We start from the raw sequence: 17187 nt of genomic DNA on the forward strand, positions 1-17187 counted from the left end.
CAACTAATACCTTGGATAGTTACAAATGACTAAGGATAAAAATATAGTCATCATTCTCGGTCTGGTTATACTTTTTCATTTTTAATCATCTCCAAGTGCTTTTCCCCCCATACAAACTACACTTACTTGTCTCATAAAAACTATATAATATGGCAATAACCACCACTCTGACAGATCCAAACTTTACATAGCTGACATTTAATCTATAGGCTGTGAATTCAGTTATCATTGCCTGATAGAAATTAGTAAATGGAAGGAAGGCAGGGCATCTTTAACTAGTCAGTCAGTAGCACTGACCCAAGGCCATCATTTAATCCTAATTTGTTAGGGAAAAATGGGTTCACTGGAGAATGTGATGAGTACTGGCTGTATTTTTCTAGACCAGGAATATTGGAAGAAGACAATTACACTTCATTAAGTATATTCATTAACTGGCCAACTATTTTGTCTGAAGCTATGTCCTACTTGGAAAACTGGTTCCACTTTTATGACAGAAATTCATGAGAAGGTCGGCATAGACAGTATGCTGGTTCATGTCTAGTAATGCATTTTTTAAGATTTATTTATTTGAGAGCGAGAGACAGCATGCGAGTGTCAGGGGAGAGGAAGAGGGAGAGAGAAACTCAAGCAGACTCCACGCTAAGCATTGGAGCCCCCTATGGGGCTTGATCTCATGACCCAAGATCATGACCTGAGCTGGAACCAGGAGTCGGATGCTCAACTGACCATGCCACCGAGGCGCCTCACTAGTAATGCATTTCAAAACATGAACAAACCCATGTGTAAGATAAGCCATTATTGATGACAATTTCCTCTCTGCAATCTGTGATATTTTCCTGATGCTCCAACACAATTGTCTCTACCTGCATTTTGACTTACCTCATATATTTATAAGTGCCGCAGGTGCTTAGCACCTATTTTTCCAAGTATTGAACTTGTTTCTAGTACTTTGAAAAGTTTGTGGCAATGATGACTTGGATGTGATCAATTTTCTATTAATTAGGTACGATGTCTTTGCAAGCAGTTTGAATTCCTGATTCTCTTAATTACATTCATTATAGATTATAGATTTGCCTCATTGGTTAATCGTACTTTCAGACCATGTTGAAAAATAAGTAGGGCAACTAATTCTGTTTGACACTCACCCTATATTGAATTATTAGAAGGGGATGGTGATAATTCTGAAAATACCTAACGTGATTCTGTTTCTTAAAGTTCTCTTTGTCCTCACCTTTAAAAAAAAAAATGCAAAACACCTCCCTTGTTTGGAGTTGACATTTCGCTCCATATGAAATATATTGTGGGTGTGTGCACACACATTTTACATATGCACGTACACACACACACACACACACACACACACACACACACACACACACACACACACTGCCAACTGCATTATTGAGCTAGGCAGCAATATAGAACTTCTTTGCTTTGATACCATATTATTGCTCTCTCTGCTTACTTTTGGAGGGTGACTTAGATGCGAATATATTCCACAGGAAAATTGATGTCGCTGTTTCTTTGACCAAGTTTTTTATTGTCAATTCTTGTTCCTAAAAAAGCCACGAATTACCTGATGTCCTAAGAAAGCAGATGGAGCTTTTGGTCTTACAGTGTCATCTCAAAGACCCCAGCCAATCAATTTTGTGCAACCCAATTTATCTGCCTTCAAAGGGTGAAGGACTGAGTTGAAGCTTTTGAGATTGGAATCTCTGGCTCCAGAGAAACTTGAGTATTTTGACCCCGAGGTCTCTACTACTAAGCCAATCCTCTAGCATCTGACAGTTCATATTTGTTGAATTCCGTAACCTTTGATCCTGGTCCTGTTCCCCTGTGAAATGTGTCATCATTTTTGTTGGCTTCTGAAATGCACAGCACATGAGGCAAAATACATCTCCTTCTCAGTGGTGAAGGCACAGGAATTCTGCAACTCGTGTGACAAAAATGGCATCTGCCAGGAGTTGAATGTGTCCACATTAGCAGCTTTCACCGGGGCAAGTCAGCCTCCCCTCCCAGTATCCCCCACAGGAGCAGTTAATAGTTCCTGGTGATTTCCATATCTACGTCCATTAAGGAGACCTTTCCGAATATTCTGGTCTCTTAGTTCCTTAACCTCCTTTCTCCCAATGAGATGGCCCACCATGAGCCTAGTTCACTCCGGTGGGGGTACCCAAGAGCTTCTCATGATCAGTCTCCCCCACTTTTCCAAATTCACAATTTCAAGTCTCTCCCTCCCCAGCCAGAACCCACAATTTTTTAACTTCACTCCTTCTAGGACCACGACTCTAAAAGATATGTTCCTCCTTCTCCAGGGCACAATACCCACTGTTCTTACAACCTTTTTATTAATTATCCCCCACCTCCCCTTCTATGTCCTAATTTGTACCCTTGCTCAACTTCTGTCCACCTCTGCAGCGCTCCTTTGCATCAACACCCCCTGCTCCCCTCCCTCCTTATCTCGATGCATAATCACCCAGCAAACCTTCCCTGGTGAAATCCCATTCTGACTAACCCCGGTCTGTAACCTCTCCAGTTCAACATGGCTAGAAAAAAATATGTAACTGTGCGTACCGTTGTCCCTTAAAATCCATGCTGCTAGCTCAGTTTGGCTCCAAGTACTAACCGGCAAGCCTACTGCATTTTATTCTCACACTGCATGGATGGCTCTTTATGCCTTTTTTCTTCAAAGCTCCAACTTCTTCCCCATGATCGCTTTCAGTGGTCAGTTATGTATTCTGTTTATCTGCGAAAATAGAAGCCCCAACACTGAGAATTTCAACTACGTCCTTCTACCTGCCAGCATCTGTGCGCAGAGACTATTCTTTCCATGCTATTAGTGGGGACGGATTGGCCATGGTCTCCCCTCCATCCGTTTGTGGATAAGATTCCTTCCGTTCCTTGTGGTTCACCATTTTAGGATTCTCCCTCTCTTTCATCGAACCATTCTTTCTCCTCTTCATTGGCTCATTTACATCTGCACTTTGTCAACTTGCCCATCTTACAACACTTGCCCTTATTCTCTATCCCCTTGAGTTTTGCCCTTTCTTGACTCCTTTTTGCAGCCAAACTCCTAAAAAAGCTATGTCTCCAATCAGGATTTCCAGTTCCCTTTCTTCCATTTCTCTTAAGATCGTAGGATCAGGGCTTCACCCCATCACATTCCCCCAAACTTCACTCTTCAAGGTGAATAATGACCTCCACTTTGCTAAATGCACTGGAAACTTTGGGTCTTCATGCCTGGTTCATTTGTCCTGTCCACTCTGACCAATCACTCCCTCCTCCTGGTAACACTTTCTTTACTTCCACGACATCATGTTCTCTTTCTTCTCAGTTCACTGGCCTCTCCTGCACAGTCTCCTTTGCCTAGTGCCTTCTCATCTCTGCAAACATCAAACAATGTTGTGTGCCAGGAAATCCTTTGAGCCTCTTCTTTATCAGTGGTCACTCCCTTGGTGCTTTTGTGTTGCTTCATTTTTTACAACTTCTAGGCTTCAGTTTTTGAAGTACAGTTTTAGATTTATAGAATGATTGAGCAGATAGTAAATAACAACCTATATACCCATCTCTGACCTCACCACTCCCAAAGTTTCCCCTCTATTAACATCTTACATTAGTGTAATATATTTGTTACAGTTAACGAACCAGTACATTTTTAACTACAGTCCAGTGGTTGCATTAAGTTTCACTGTTTGTGTTTTATCGTTCCATGAGTTTTGGCAAATGCGTAGTGACATGGATCCACCGTTATAGTTTTGTACAGAATAGTTTCGCTGCCTTACACATCCCCTGTGCTCCACCTAGTCGTCTGCCACTTCCCCCAAATCCATGAAGACCACTGATGTTTTTGTGATCAATATTGTTTTGCTCTTTCCAGAATGTCATGTATTTGGAAGCCTAGAGCCTTTTCAGTCTGGTTTCTTTCACTTAAAAATATACATTTAAGCCATGTCTTTTCATGGCTTGATAGCACATTTCTTTTTAATACTGAATAGAATTCCATTGTGTAGGTATACCAGTTTTATCCATTTACCTACTGAAGCATGTCTTGGTGGTTTCCGGTTTGGGGTGATTGTGAATAAATCTGGCATAAACATTTGTGTGCAGGTTTTTGTCTGGACATAACCTTTCAACTCAATTGGATGAATGCTTAGGAACATGATTGCTTAGATTTGTAGAAACTATCAAAGTGTATTCCAAAATGTACCATTTTGCATTCCCACCAGTAATGTTTCTGTTGTTCCATACCCCCCACCAGCATTTTGTATTACCAGTTTGATGGATTTTAGCCATTCTAATAAGTGTGTAATTTTATCTCCTTGTTGTTTTCATTTGTAATTATCCGATGACTTATATAAGATGTTGGCCATCTTTTCATATGCTTATTTGCCATTTGTATATCTGCTTTGGTGAGGTGTTCAGATTTTTCACCCATTTTGTAATTGTCTTGCCTGTTTACTTATGGTTGAGTTTAAAGAGCTCTTTGTGTATTTTCTATAGCACTCCTTTATCAGATAAGCTGGTTTAAAAATATTTTCTCTCAGTCTGTGCCTTATCCTTTTCTCCTTATAGGTGTTTTTCACAGAGCATATGTGTTTAATGTTAATGAAGTGCAACATATTAACTTTTTTTTTTTTTTTTTTTATGGATGGGCTTTTGGTATTGTATCTGAAAGCTTAGTGCCAAAACCCAGGGTCACCTAGATTTCTTCCTGTGCTATCCTCTAGAATTTTTATAGTTTTAAATTTTATATTTAGGTCTATTCTCTGATCCATTTTGAATTGTGTGAAATGTGTAAGGGCTGTTTCTAAACTCTTCCTCCTCTTTTTTGCATGTATATAGATATCTAATTGTTTTAGCACCATTTGTTGAAAAGACTAGCCTTCCTCCAATGGATATCATTAGCTTGTTTGTTAAAGATGAGTTGATTATATTTGTGTGGATCCATTTCTAGGCTTTCTGTTTTAGCCCACTGATCAACTTACCTATTATTTCACTGATACCATGCTGTCTTGATTCCTGTAGCTGTATAGCAAGTCTTGATGTCAGGTAGCATCAATCCTCTGACTTTTGTTCCTTTTCTTCAATATTGTATTGGCTCTACTGGGCCTTCCCCAACACCCCCCTCCGGCCATATAGACTTTCGAATCACTTTGATGATATCCACAAAATAATTTGCTGGGATTTTGATTGCCATTACACTGAATCTGTATGTTCATTCGAAGAGGATTGGCATCTTAATAATATTGAGCCTTCCTGTACATGAACATGGACTATCTTTCCAATTATTTCATTCTTTGGTTTCTTTCATCAGTTTTGTATTTTTCCTCATATAGATCTTGTACATATTTTGTTAGATTTCTACCTAAGTATTTAATTTTGTAGTGCTAATGTAAATGATACTGTTTATTTCATATTCCAACTGTTCATCACTGATATATGGGAAAGGTGTTTACACATAAGTATTTATTATATAATTTGATATACTGGCCCTGTATCCTACAACTTTGCTACAATTAATAGTTCCATAAGGTTTGTATTTGTTTTTGTGTTGTTGTCGTTGATTTTTGTCGGATTTCTTACATAGACAGTCATGTCACCTGTGAACAAAGACACCTTTATTTCGTCCTTCCCAATCTGTATCCCTTTTATTTCCTTTTCTTTCTTAATATATTAGCTAAGACCTCCATTATGATGAATAGGAGTGATGAGAAGAGGCATCCTTCCCAATTTTCGGGGAAAAGCACCTAGTTTCTCAGCATTAAGTCTGATGTTAGATGTGAATTTTTTATTTTTTTGTAGATGTTCTTTATAAAGTTGAGGAAGTTCCCCTCTGTTCTGAGTTTACTGAGAGTTTTTGTCAGGGGGTTGGATTTTGCCCTATGCTTTTTCTGCATTTATTTATATAACCATAGGATTTTTCTTCTTTAGCCTACTGATGTGATGGATTACATTTATTGATTTTTGCATGCTGAAACAGCCTTACATATGACTTTAAAAACCCTCCGTGTCTTGGTTACACCCAAGCTTATATCTATAGCCTAGATTTATATCCTGTCAGTTATCTATCATTTCCTAAACTAAACTCCAGATCTTTGTTAACAAAAATGCATTTTTTATAGGTTTCCTCATGTCATTAATTGCAAACCCTACTCTTCCATTGTCTTTTCCAGAAAGGACAGTTCTTGATTCTTTTACAGTGGAACTCAGGACTATAGTCACCAACATTTCTGTGCTTTTGCAACATGCTTCCATGGTAAAACTGGTACTCTGGGATAGGGTGGAGACATATCAAAGGCAGAAGTAGAAGGTATGCCTGGATTCCAAGACTATTCTATGATGGCATGAATGATCAAAAGCGAAATTGTGGAGACAGAAAGATTGTGGTATTAGAGTCCCCAAGGGAGCGCAAGGTTCAAAAGTACAAGTTTAACTAGAGAGCCAGGATTTTTCTTTACTCTGTGAACCAGTCAGGCTGATGACAACAGAAATTTTCTGCATGAGGTCACAACTGCAGGTAGCCCATGGCAAGAAAGTTATAATTCTGGAGACCATATGTCTCTGAGGATAGTCCCAATTTACACTTGCAGATGTTATTTATTTTCAGTGCCTTATTTCATTTTTCACAGGGTCCCAATTTTGATGATGTATTATTTGGTCACTTAAAATCCAGGAGCCATTAGAAAGTTGGATAGCTTCTGGAGATGGAAACTTCGTACAGAAGATGTATAGGGAAGATCCAAACCATCTTCTTGTTCACACTGGATCTTTGGGTTGGTAGCTTAGAGGAAGCGGTGGGACCAGGTTGTATTTTAAACTTTGTGGTACTGAAACCAAACCCTTACTTTGGCTTGAGGGGTGTGGAGATGTTATGAGGGGGAAAAATCGACCTGTAGTATCAGTGAGGCACAGGTCCATGATGGGATTATTTCCGCATCTGACAATGCCACCATATTAGAGCTTAATTTGGAAGAGGACAGCCGAGAGTCTAGTCTCCAACTTAGGAATCTGTTTGAGGAGCAAGGAGAAGGGAGGGACAATGAGAAAGAATTGCTGATGCTGGTGGACCAACGAGTCAGTACATCTCTGCTGACTTTTGTGGCCTCGGCAAGCCCACCAAGCATACATGCACAAGTACCAGTTTAGAAGGCATGAGGACCCCAGGAATTTGAGAGAAAGAAGCTGTGGTCTCTGTTAATTAAGTCACTTCTGAGCGTGGGACCATCTACTTCATTTTCAAACTTGGGTTTTTAGTGCAGATACAGTTTTTGGAGTACGTACATTGTTTACATATGGTATATATACAATACACAAGGAAAGAAATGTGTATAGTACACATACAAAACACAGATACATACAATATATACAAATACCATACAGAATACAAAAATATAAAAATACAAATGCACAAATACAAGATCCATACACTATACAAATATATGTGTATTGAACATATATTGATGGAGTATCCTCTTAAATATGTCCAATAAAACCTCATATATCCTTACATATATTAATAGATGCCACGTGCAGCAGGACAGCTCTGAGTGACTACATGGGGGGGGAAATATTAGAATTTATTACTGATGGAGGTTAAGAAACAGCTATATCGAGAAAGTCAATAAAAAAATAATAGAAATAAATTTAAAAAATGGGAGCAGTTCAGAGAAGACATGATCCTTGTCCCTTCCAGCTTCTGACCCATTGAGGAGGGGAGAAGGGGTGGGTAGTGAGAGAGAGGAATCATGGACAACATCCAGAGGATGGGACTCATTTGCTTCCCAACTTCTCGTGGCATTGATGTGCCTCTACCCACCATTCAGGATGGTCAGGAACATCCTCCCCAAAAACCTTTCTGCCAGAAGCCTCTGGGTTTGAGCCTATGGGATCAAGGGAATATGTCCAGGAGGAAGAAGTACTTAACAGCATCACACAACTAGGGGAGAGCCTTCAGAAACAAGGTATGCTCTCACAGTTAAATCGGAAGAACGGTCCTTGTGGAGGGTAAGAATTTGATGATCTGAGGCAAGAAGCAGCAGCTACAGACAAAGCCTGGATATAAATGAAACTAAAGAGAGGGGCTCTGCTAGGCAGGATGGTTGAGCAAAAAAAAAAAAAAAAATTCTGTTCTTTCATGCTTATCCCTGCCTGCTGAGCCCAGGGGATGGCGGCATGGGAGGCTCCAGCCAGCTCTGGCTGCTGGGAGCTGATGGGGCACATCGCTTCCCAACTCCACATTCAGTGAGATCACACAGGGAGCTTGAAATTATACAAGTATTTAGGATTTGTGCCATAGAAATAGGCAAACGATATAAAATCTGAGCTTTTTTTTTTTTTTTATGAATTCTTCTAAGAGAACCAGATGTTAAGTATTTACCAGCACACCACTGGTAACAGAAGTCAGAAATTCACATGTTGAATTGTGTCATGTTTTATAGTGAGCTCTTTCACATCTGTCAACTTGCTTTGTTGACACAGAGACCGGTGTGACCTTACGCGGGAGTGACTGAAAGAGGTCTGTCTCATTAGACTACCATGGCCCGGTATTTGATTCCGAGTCTCAATCAGGCATTTCTGCTCTGGGGATGTGCTCTGACTCCAAAATAACCCTGTCATGAACTTAGTGCCCTGGGCATTTTGTTGCTTCAGAACTGCCAGATTATATATCTGGGGGTGAGAAGGTTGGAGAAAAACAATAGCGTTGCCCTTCCTGACCTGCACGGCACGCCAGGAAGTCTGTGGTTGGTAGTTGGCCGTCTTATCGCAGTCTTTCAGGAGATCATTTCTAAATCAGAAGTAATTTCTAGAAACTGCAATCCCTAACAATTCCATGTGGATTTGATAAGCGATTTGACTCTCATCAGATTTTGTCAGGACCTCAGCCTGTGATTATGCACAGAGCCATTAACTGTGCTTTTGATACTGTTGCTTAAATAATGGGGAACAAATGACTGCCATTTGTAAATGAAAGACTCAAATGGACAATAAAAAGAAATATTTAACTTGCTTAGAGTAAGTCTGTGGCACCCAGAATAACTCATATTTTCACACAATGGGGAACCATATGTGTTTGACAGAAGAAGAAAATAGCTTCCCCTATTTATGGCAAGGTGAAATCACTTGTTGAAAAATATGTTTATCTGAATGACACTTGAAGGAGGCAGTTAACAGGTGGTAGGTGATATGGCCGCATTGAGCTGAATGGATGCAGGAGAAGTGTCGGTCCTATTTTGGAATGAGAAATAAGAAGGTGGCTAGTTGACTTATGGACCCCACAAAATTTGAGAGCGGATTGGTAAGGAATCCTTTTAGGTAATTTGCTTTTAAGTGTAGTCATCAAAACATGTAATCATTGTTACTGGCGGCTCCTGGAGCTCTGGGATTTGTCTATGATTTTACCATCATATGTGTCCTTGGAGTGGCCTAGGAGACATCAAGGTTTTCTGAAATTTTTTACACCAAGAATTCTCCAGCGTTGGGGAAGGGGTGGTGTCAAAGTTGGCAACGCTCAGTTACTTCAGCCTGCCATTAAGCCATGTGCAATTCTCCCACGCTCAGCAGGTTGTGAGGGAATCTGTGGTAGAAGCACATGGAAGCTAAGCTTTGTTACAAGTACTTGATGCACTTAGCTATTCAGGGCATTTATCTTCTTACTTTAGAAACATGTTTTCAGGAAGTTAAAACAAAATACAAGATTCAGTGCACTGAAAATGGGAAAGAATGATGATGCAATGAGAACCCGAAGGGGAGGGAGTATTACAAGGTCACAGTTCATGTTGAAGTTCCGCATGCTCACCAGAGATGGAGTGCACCTTAACTCTGAGCTTCCGGTAACCTGCACTGATGGCCAAACAGGATTGGATCTATGTCTTAGAATGTCCTTAAAAGGAAAACTGACCAGTTACCCAAGGGTGGGGGTTGGGGGGGGGGAACAAAACTCTTCTTGCCTCTAAGAAGGATTTCTCCTCTGGGTCCCCTTAAAGAGAGGGTACTTTCTAGAATACCAAGCAGAATCCTAAACAGTATCTTCAAAGAAAATTGTTGGAAGGTTTCAGTAGGGATCTCACTCATGGTATTTGACCATGTGAGCTCATGGCACTACACCACAATGGAACAGGAGACAAACACACAGGGGCCAGAGCTTTCTGACACTGTAGCGTAATGCAGGAGCAGACTTCCAAGGTTTTAGTGAATGGACAGACAGAATGGGTAGACAGACATCCTTGAGATGATTCTCCATAAATAATATATCATGCAGATGAAATTTTGATATAGTGGGACAGTAAATGCAACATTAGCCTCTCTGATGGATGTCTGGATTATAGATATTTTAAAGATTTTATTTATTTGAGAGAGAGAATGAGAGAGAGCATGAGAGGGAGGAGGGTCAGAGGGAGAAGCAGACCCCCTGCTGAGCAGGGAGCCCGATGCGGGACTCGATCCCGGGACTCCAGGATCATGACCTGAGCGGAAGGCAGTCGCTTAACCAACTGAGCCACCCAGGCGCCCTGGATTATAGATATTCTAAATGCAATATTGGTTTTTAATTTTACCTTACTAATTGCACTTGGAGTTACATTTGATTATTCCCATTTGATAGAAGAGCAAATTGAGATGCAAATTTGATCCTTTGCTCAAATTAACTCTGCTAATAAGAGCAACTTACACTGAGTTTAGGACTTTTTACTCCAGTGCCCTTTTCTTTTCTTAATGTGTTTTAATAAATTCCAGTATAGTTAACAGAGTGTTATATTTGCTTCAGGTATACAATATAGTGATTTAACAGTTGCATACATCAACTGGGTGCTCATCACAACAAGTACGCTCCTTAATTCCCATCACCTATTTCACCCATTCTCCCATCCACCTCCCTTCTAGTAACCATCAGTGTGTTCTCTAGAGTTAAGAGCCTTTTTCTTGGTTTCTCTCTCTCTTTTTTCTTTGCTCCTTTGTTTTGTGTCTTAAATGCCACATATGAGTGGAATCATAGAGTTTGTCTTTCTCTGATTTACTTGGCTTAGCACAATACTTTCTAGATCCAACTATGTCATTGCAAATGGGAAGATTTCACTCTTTTTTATGGCTTATTAGATATTCCATTGCATATCTATGTCTATCTATCTGTCTGCCACATTTTCTTTATCCATTCATCTATGGACAGACACTTGGGCTGCTTCCATCATTTGGCTGTTGTAAATAATGCTGCTCTAAATGTAAGTGTACATGTATCCCTTTGAATTAGTGTTTTTGTATTTTGGGGGTAAAATACCCAATAGTGCAATTGCTAGATCATATAGGGTAGTTCTATTTTATAACTTTTTGAGGTTTTCATAGTGTTTTCCACAATGGCCACACCAGCTTGCATTCCCACCAACAGTGTAAGAAAGTTCCTTTTTCCCCACATCCTTGTCAGCACTTGATTCTTGTGTTTTTGATTTTAGCCATTCTGACAGGTGTGTTGCCATAACTCATTGTAGTTTTAACTTACATATGTCTCATGATGAGTGATGTTAAGCATCTTTTCAAATGTCTGCTGGTCATCTGGATGTCTTCCTTGGAGAAATGTCTGTTCATATCTTCTGCCCATTCTTTAATTGGATTATTTGTTTTTTGAGTGCTGAGTTGTATAAGTTCTTTATTTTGGGTCCTAACCCTTTATAGGATATGTCATTTGCAAATACCTGCTCCCATTCAGTAGGTTGTCTTTTAGTTTTGTTGATTGTTTCCTTCAGTGTGCAGAAGCTTTTTGTTTTGATGTCGTCCCAATAGTTCATTTTTGCTTTTCCTTCCCTTGCCTCAGGAGATATATCTAGAATGTTGCTATGGCCGACGTCAGAGACCTTTCTGATTGTGCTTTCTTCTAGGATTTTTATGGTTTTGGGTTTCCCATTTAGGTTTTTAAACTCATTTTGAATTTATTTTTGCGTGTGGTGCAAGAAAGTTCTCCAGTTTCATTTTTTTGCATGTAGCCGCCAATTTTCCCAACTCCATTTGTTGAAGAGACGTTCTTTTTCCCACTGGATATCCTTCCCTGCTTTGCTGAAGATTAATTGACCATATAATTGTGAGTTTATTTCTGGGTTTTCTATTCTGTTCCATTGATCTATGTGCCTGTTTTGTGCCAGTACCATACTGTTTTGATTATGACAGCTTTGTAATATATCTTGAAGTCTGGAATTGTAATGTCTCCAACTTTGATTTTCTTTTTCAAAATTGCTTTGACAATTCAGGGTTTTTGTGGTTCCATATAAATCTTAGGATTTTTTTGGTTCTATTTTTATGAAAAATGCTGTTGACATTACGGTAGGGATTGCATTAAATGTGTAGATTGCTTTGGTTAATGTAGATATTTTAACAGTATTTTTTCTTCCAATCCATGAGCATGGAATGTCTTTCCACTTCATTGTATCGTCTTCAATTTCTTTCACCTGTATTTTACAGTTTTCAGGGTACAGGTCTTTCACCTCTTTGTTAGGTTTATTCCTAGGTATCTTATTATTTTTGATGCAATTATAAATGGGATTTTTTTCATGATTCTCTGTTGCTTCATTATTATCGTACAGAAATGCAACAGATTTTTACACATTTTGTATCCTGCGACTTTACTGAATTCATTTATCAGTCACAGTAATTTTTTTTTTTTGGTGGAGTCTTTAGGAGTTTCTGAATATAGCATCATGTCATCTGCAAATAGTGAAAGTTTTACTTCTTTCTTAGCAGTTTGGATGCCTTTTATTTGTCTTTGTTGTCTAATTGCTGTGTCTAGGACTTCCAGTACTATATTCATGAACAGTGGTGAGAGTGGACATCCCTGTCTGGTTCGTGTGGGCTTTTCATAGATGGCCTTTATTATGTTGAGGTATGTTTCCTCTAGATGTACTTTGTTGAAGGCTTTTATCATGAATGGATGTTGTACTTTGTCAAATGCTTTTCCTATGCTTATTGAAATGATCATGTGGTTTTTATCCTTTTTTTTTTTTTGATGTGATTTATTGTGAATATGGAACTGTCCCTTGTATCCTGGGAATAAATCCTACTTGATCATGGTGAATGATTTTTTTTTAAGGTATTGTTGGATTTGGTTGGCTAGTATTTTGTTGAGGATTTCTGCCGCTGTGTTCATCAGAGATATTGGCCTATTCTCCTTGTTTGGAGTGTCCTTATCTGGTTTTGGCATCAAGGTAGTGCTGGCCTCCTAGAATGAATTTGGAAGTTTTCCTTCCTCTTTTATTTTTTTAAGAATAGTTTGAGAAGAATAAGTATTAACTCTAAATGTTGGATAGAATTCACCTGTGAAGCTATCCGGTCCTAGACTTCTGTTTGTTGGGAGTTTTTTGATTACTGATTCAATCTCCTTGGTGATAATTGGTTTGTTAAAATTTTCTATTTCTTCCTGCTTCAGTTTTGGTGGTTTATAAGTTTCATATTTTCTAGATAGTCCAATTTGTTGCCATACAGTTTTTGTAATATTCTCTTAACATTGTTTGTATTTCTGTGGTGTTGGTTGTTAATTCCCTGTTGTGATTTTGACTCCTTTTTTCTCTCTCTCCTTCCTCTCCCTCTCTCTCTCTTTTTTTTTATGGCTAGAGGTTTATCAATTTTGTTGATCTTTTCAAAGAATCAGGTCCTAGTTTCATTGATCTGTTATTTTGTTTTCTATTTTGTTTGTTGTTTTTGTGTTTTTTTTTTTTTTTTTTAGCTCCTTAAGGTGTAAGGTTTAGTTGTTAGAGATTTTTCTTGCTTCTTGAGGTTGGCTGGTATTGCTATAAATTTCTCTCTTGGAAGTGCTTTTGCTACATCCCAGAAGTTTTGGACTATTGTGTTTTTATTTTTGTTTGTTTCCACATATCTTTTGATTTGTTCTTTGATTACTTGGTTGACCCCTTCATTGCTTAGTAGCATGTTATTTAACCTCCATATATCTGTGGTCTTTCCAGATTTTTTTCTTGTGATTGATTTCTAGTATCATAGTGCTGTGGTCAGAAAAGATGCATGGTATAACTTTGATCTTTTTAAATTTGTTAAGGCTTGTTTTTTGGCCCAATATGTGATCTATTCTGGAGAACGTTCCCTGTGCCCTTGCAAAGAATGTGCATTTTGCTGATTCTAGATAGAATGTTCTGAATATATCTATTAAATCCATCTGGTCCAGTGTATCATTCAAAGCCACTCTTGCCATGTTGATTTTCTGTTTGGATGATCTGCCCATCCATGTAAGTGGGGTGTTAAAGTCCCTACCATTTTTGTATTACTACTGATTCATTCCTTTATGTATGTTTTAACTGTTTTTATGTATTTGAGTACTTGCATGTTGGGTGCATAAATATTTATAACTGTTATATCTTCCTGTTGGATTGTCCCCTTTATTATTATACAGTGTCCTTCTTTGTCTCTTTTTACAGACTTTGTGTCAAAGTCTTTTTTTTTTTTTCTGATATAAATATTGCTACTCTGGCTTTTTTCCCCCTCACATCTGTTTGCATGATAAATGTTTCTCCATTATTGACTTTGAATCTGCATGTCTTTAGGTTTGAAATAAGTCTCTGTAGGCAGCATGTAGATGGGTCTTGTTTTTTTATCTACTCTGTCACACTTTGTTTTTTGATTGCAGCATTTAGTCCATTGACATTAAAACTAACTTGATAGATATGTATTTATTGACATTTTCTTACTTGTTTTGTGGTTGTTTTGGTAGTTTTTCTCTGATCCTTCCTTCTCTTTCTCTCTTTCATGGTTTGCTGGATTTCTTTAGTGATATACTTGGGTTTCTTACTCTTAATTTTTTGTATATCTATTACTGTTCTTTGATTTGTGGTTACCATTTGGTTTATATATAACACCTTCTGCAGATAGCAGTCTATATTAAGCTGAGAGTTGCTTAATTATAAACTCATTCTTTACTCCTATCCCATGATTCATATAGTTGGTATATTTTATATTATTTTGTTCTTCTCTTGACTTATTTTTATAGGCACATTTAAGTTTTTTGCTTTTATGCTTCCTATTTTTTTTAACTGTTACTTATCATTTTTATTTTCCATCACAGAGTCCCCCTTAATGTTCTTGTAGGGTTGGTTTAGTGGTCATGAATTCTTTTACCTTTGTTTGTCTGGGAAACTCTTTACCTTTCATTCTGTTCTAAATGATAGCGTTGCTGTGTAGAGTATCCTTGACAGCAGATTGTTCCCCTTTAGCACTTTGACTATATTTTCCCACATCCTTCTAGCCTGCAAAGTTTCTGCTGAAAAAATCAGCTGATAGTCTTATGGGGTTTCTTTCATATATAACTGTCTTCTTTTCTGTTGCAACCTTTAAAATTCTTTTATATGACTTTTTTTTTTTTTTTGCCATTTTAATTGCTATGTGTCTTGGTGTGGACTTCCTTTGGTTGAACTTGTTGCGGTATCTCTGTGCCTCCTAAATTTGGATCTCTGTTTCCCTCTCCAGATTCAGGAAGTTTTCAGCTATTATTTCTTCAAATATGTTTTCTATCCCCCCTTTTCTCTCTCCTCCTTCTGGAATCCTTGTATTGTAATGCTCAGTGGAGTCATTAAGTATATTCTTATTATGCAGTATTTGTTTCTCACCTGTTCAGCTTCGTTCCTTTCCATTACTCTGTTCTCCAGATCACTGATACTTATTATATACCCTACTACTTATTTCAGCTAATGTATTTTTAATTTCATTTATTGAGTTCTTCATCCTTGTTATGTTACTATTTTATTTGTTAGGGGTCTCATGATGTCCTCCACCCTTATCTAAAGTCCAGTGAGTATCTTCATGATCATTATTTTAAATTCTGTATCAGGTATATTATTTATTTCTATTTTGCTTAGATCTCCTGCTTGATTTTGTCCTGTTCTTTCATTTGGGATATATTTCCTCATTTTATCTACCTCTCTGTGTTGGTGTCTCTGTGTTAGGAAAGTCAGCTATGTTTTCTACTTTTAAAAGTAGTGGCTTTAAGAAGAAGAGGTCCTATAGTGTGCTGTAGTATAGTGTCCCCTGTTTATCTGAACCTGGTGCTTCAGGGGCATCTCCTATGTGTATTGCTTGCATCCTGCTGTTGTGTCTGAGTCACTTTTTCTTTCAGTCCAGATGTCTGCACTGATTCTATGCCTATTGTGGGTGATGCATGATCTCTGTGGGGTTAGACACAGGCAGGCTAACTCTGAGGGGAGTGACTGCAGGAGGGCACAGGAGTGTGGCATCAGTGTTAGCAAAATTTGTACATAGCTGCTAGTCCAAAGCTGGATTCCTGAAGCACAGTGGTTGCCTGGGGTTCAGTGTGGAGTGGTGCCAGTGACCAGGGCTCCTGGCGCCTTAGTGCATGCTTGGGCTAGTAAAATTTGCACTGAGCCCAGGGCTGAGGCCAGAATGAGTGGACAAGTCCTCGGGAGGATTCGTGGGTGGGGTGCATTATTAGCAGGAGAGGTAGCGAGTGTGCAGGGCTGCCTCCCATAGGTGGCTCTGTCTCTATGCAGGGGGAGAAAAATGGTGCCGGTTAGCTTTTTTGTTCCCAGAGAAGTCCACCAACATACTCCCAAATTAGAATAAACAGATCTTCCTTCAGTTGGCATCAGGCTTTGTGCAAACTGTTGCTTCTGTGTTGCCTTTCCATGGGCTGCTGTCTCTTGAAGGGCAGGGACCCAGCTATCACTCTCCCCTCCCCACTTACCCAGTGCTGAGTCAGCTGACTTTTAAAGCTCCAGGCTCTAAGTTTTCAAAGCCAGACATTATGGGGATTCATCTTCCCTGTGTAGGCTCCTTGTGCTTTCCCCTCTAGGCACTGGCAGCTCCCTCCTTCTTGGGGGCAACTCCTGACTACCATTTCTGCCCTTCCTCACCTCTCATAGGTAACTTCTTCTCTACATTTAGTTGTAGATGTTTTGTTTTGTTTTGTTTTGTTTTGCCAGTATTCAGATTGCTTTCTGGTTTATTTACATGGACATGAGAGATACCTAATGGTAAACATGGGAAAGGGTGAGCTTAGGGTCCTCCTACTCTGCCATCTTCCCAAGCTCCGTCCAGTGTCCATTTCTTGAGAAGTGAACGTTCTGCTCCTGCTTCCCTGGTATCTGGTTACTGAGGAAAATGACCCCAAAAGCAGCCTGGCTGGGGCCATGAGACCCTGCTCACTTTGGTCTCCTCCAGTCCCAGTACTGGACCCACTGTGCCTCTAAACAC

The sequence above is a fragment of the Zalophus californianus genome, chromosome 5 (assembly GCF_009762305.2).
Source record: "Zalophus californianus isolate mZalCal1 chromosome 5, mZalCal1.pri.v2, whole genome shotgun sequence".
Classification (NCBI taxonomy): domain Eukaryota; kingdom Metazoa; phylum Chordata; class Mammalia; order Carnivora; family Otariidae; genus Zalophus; species Zalophus californianus.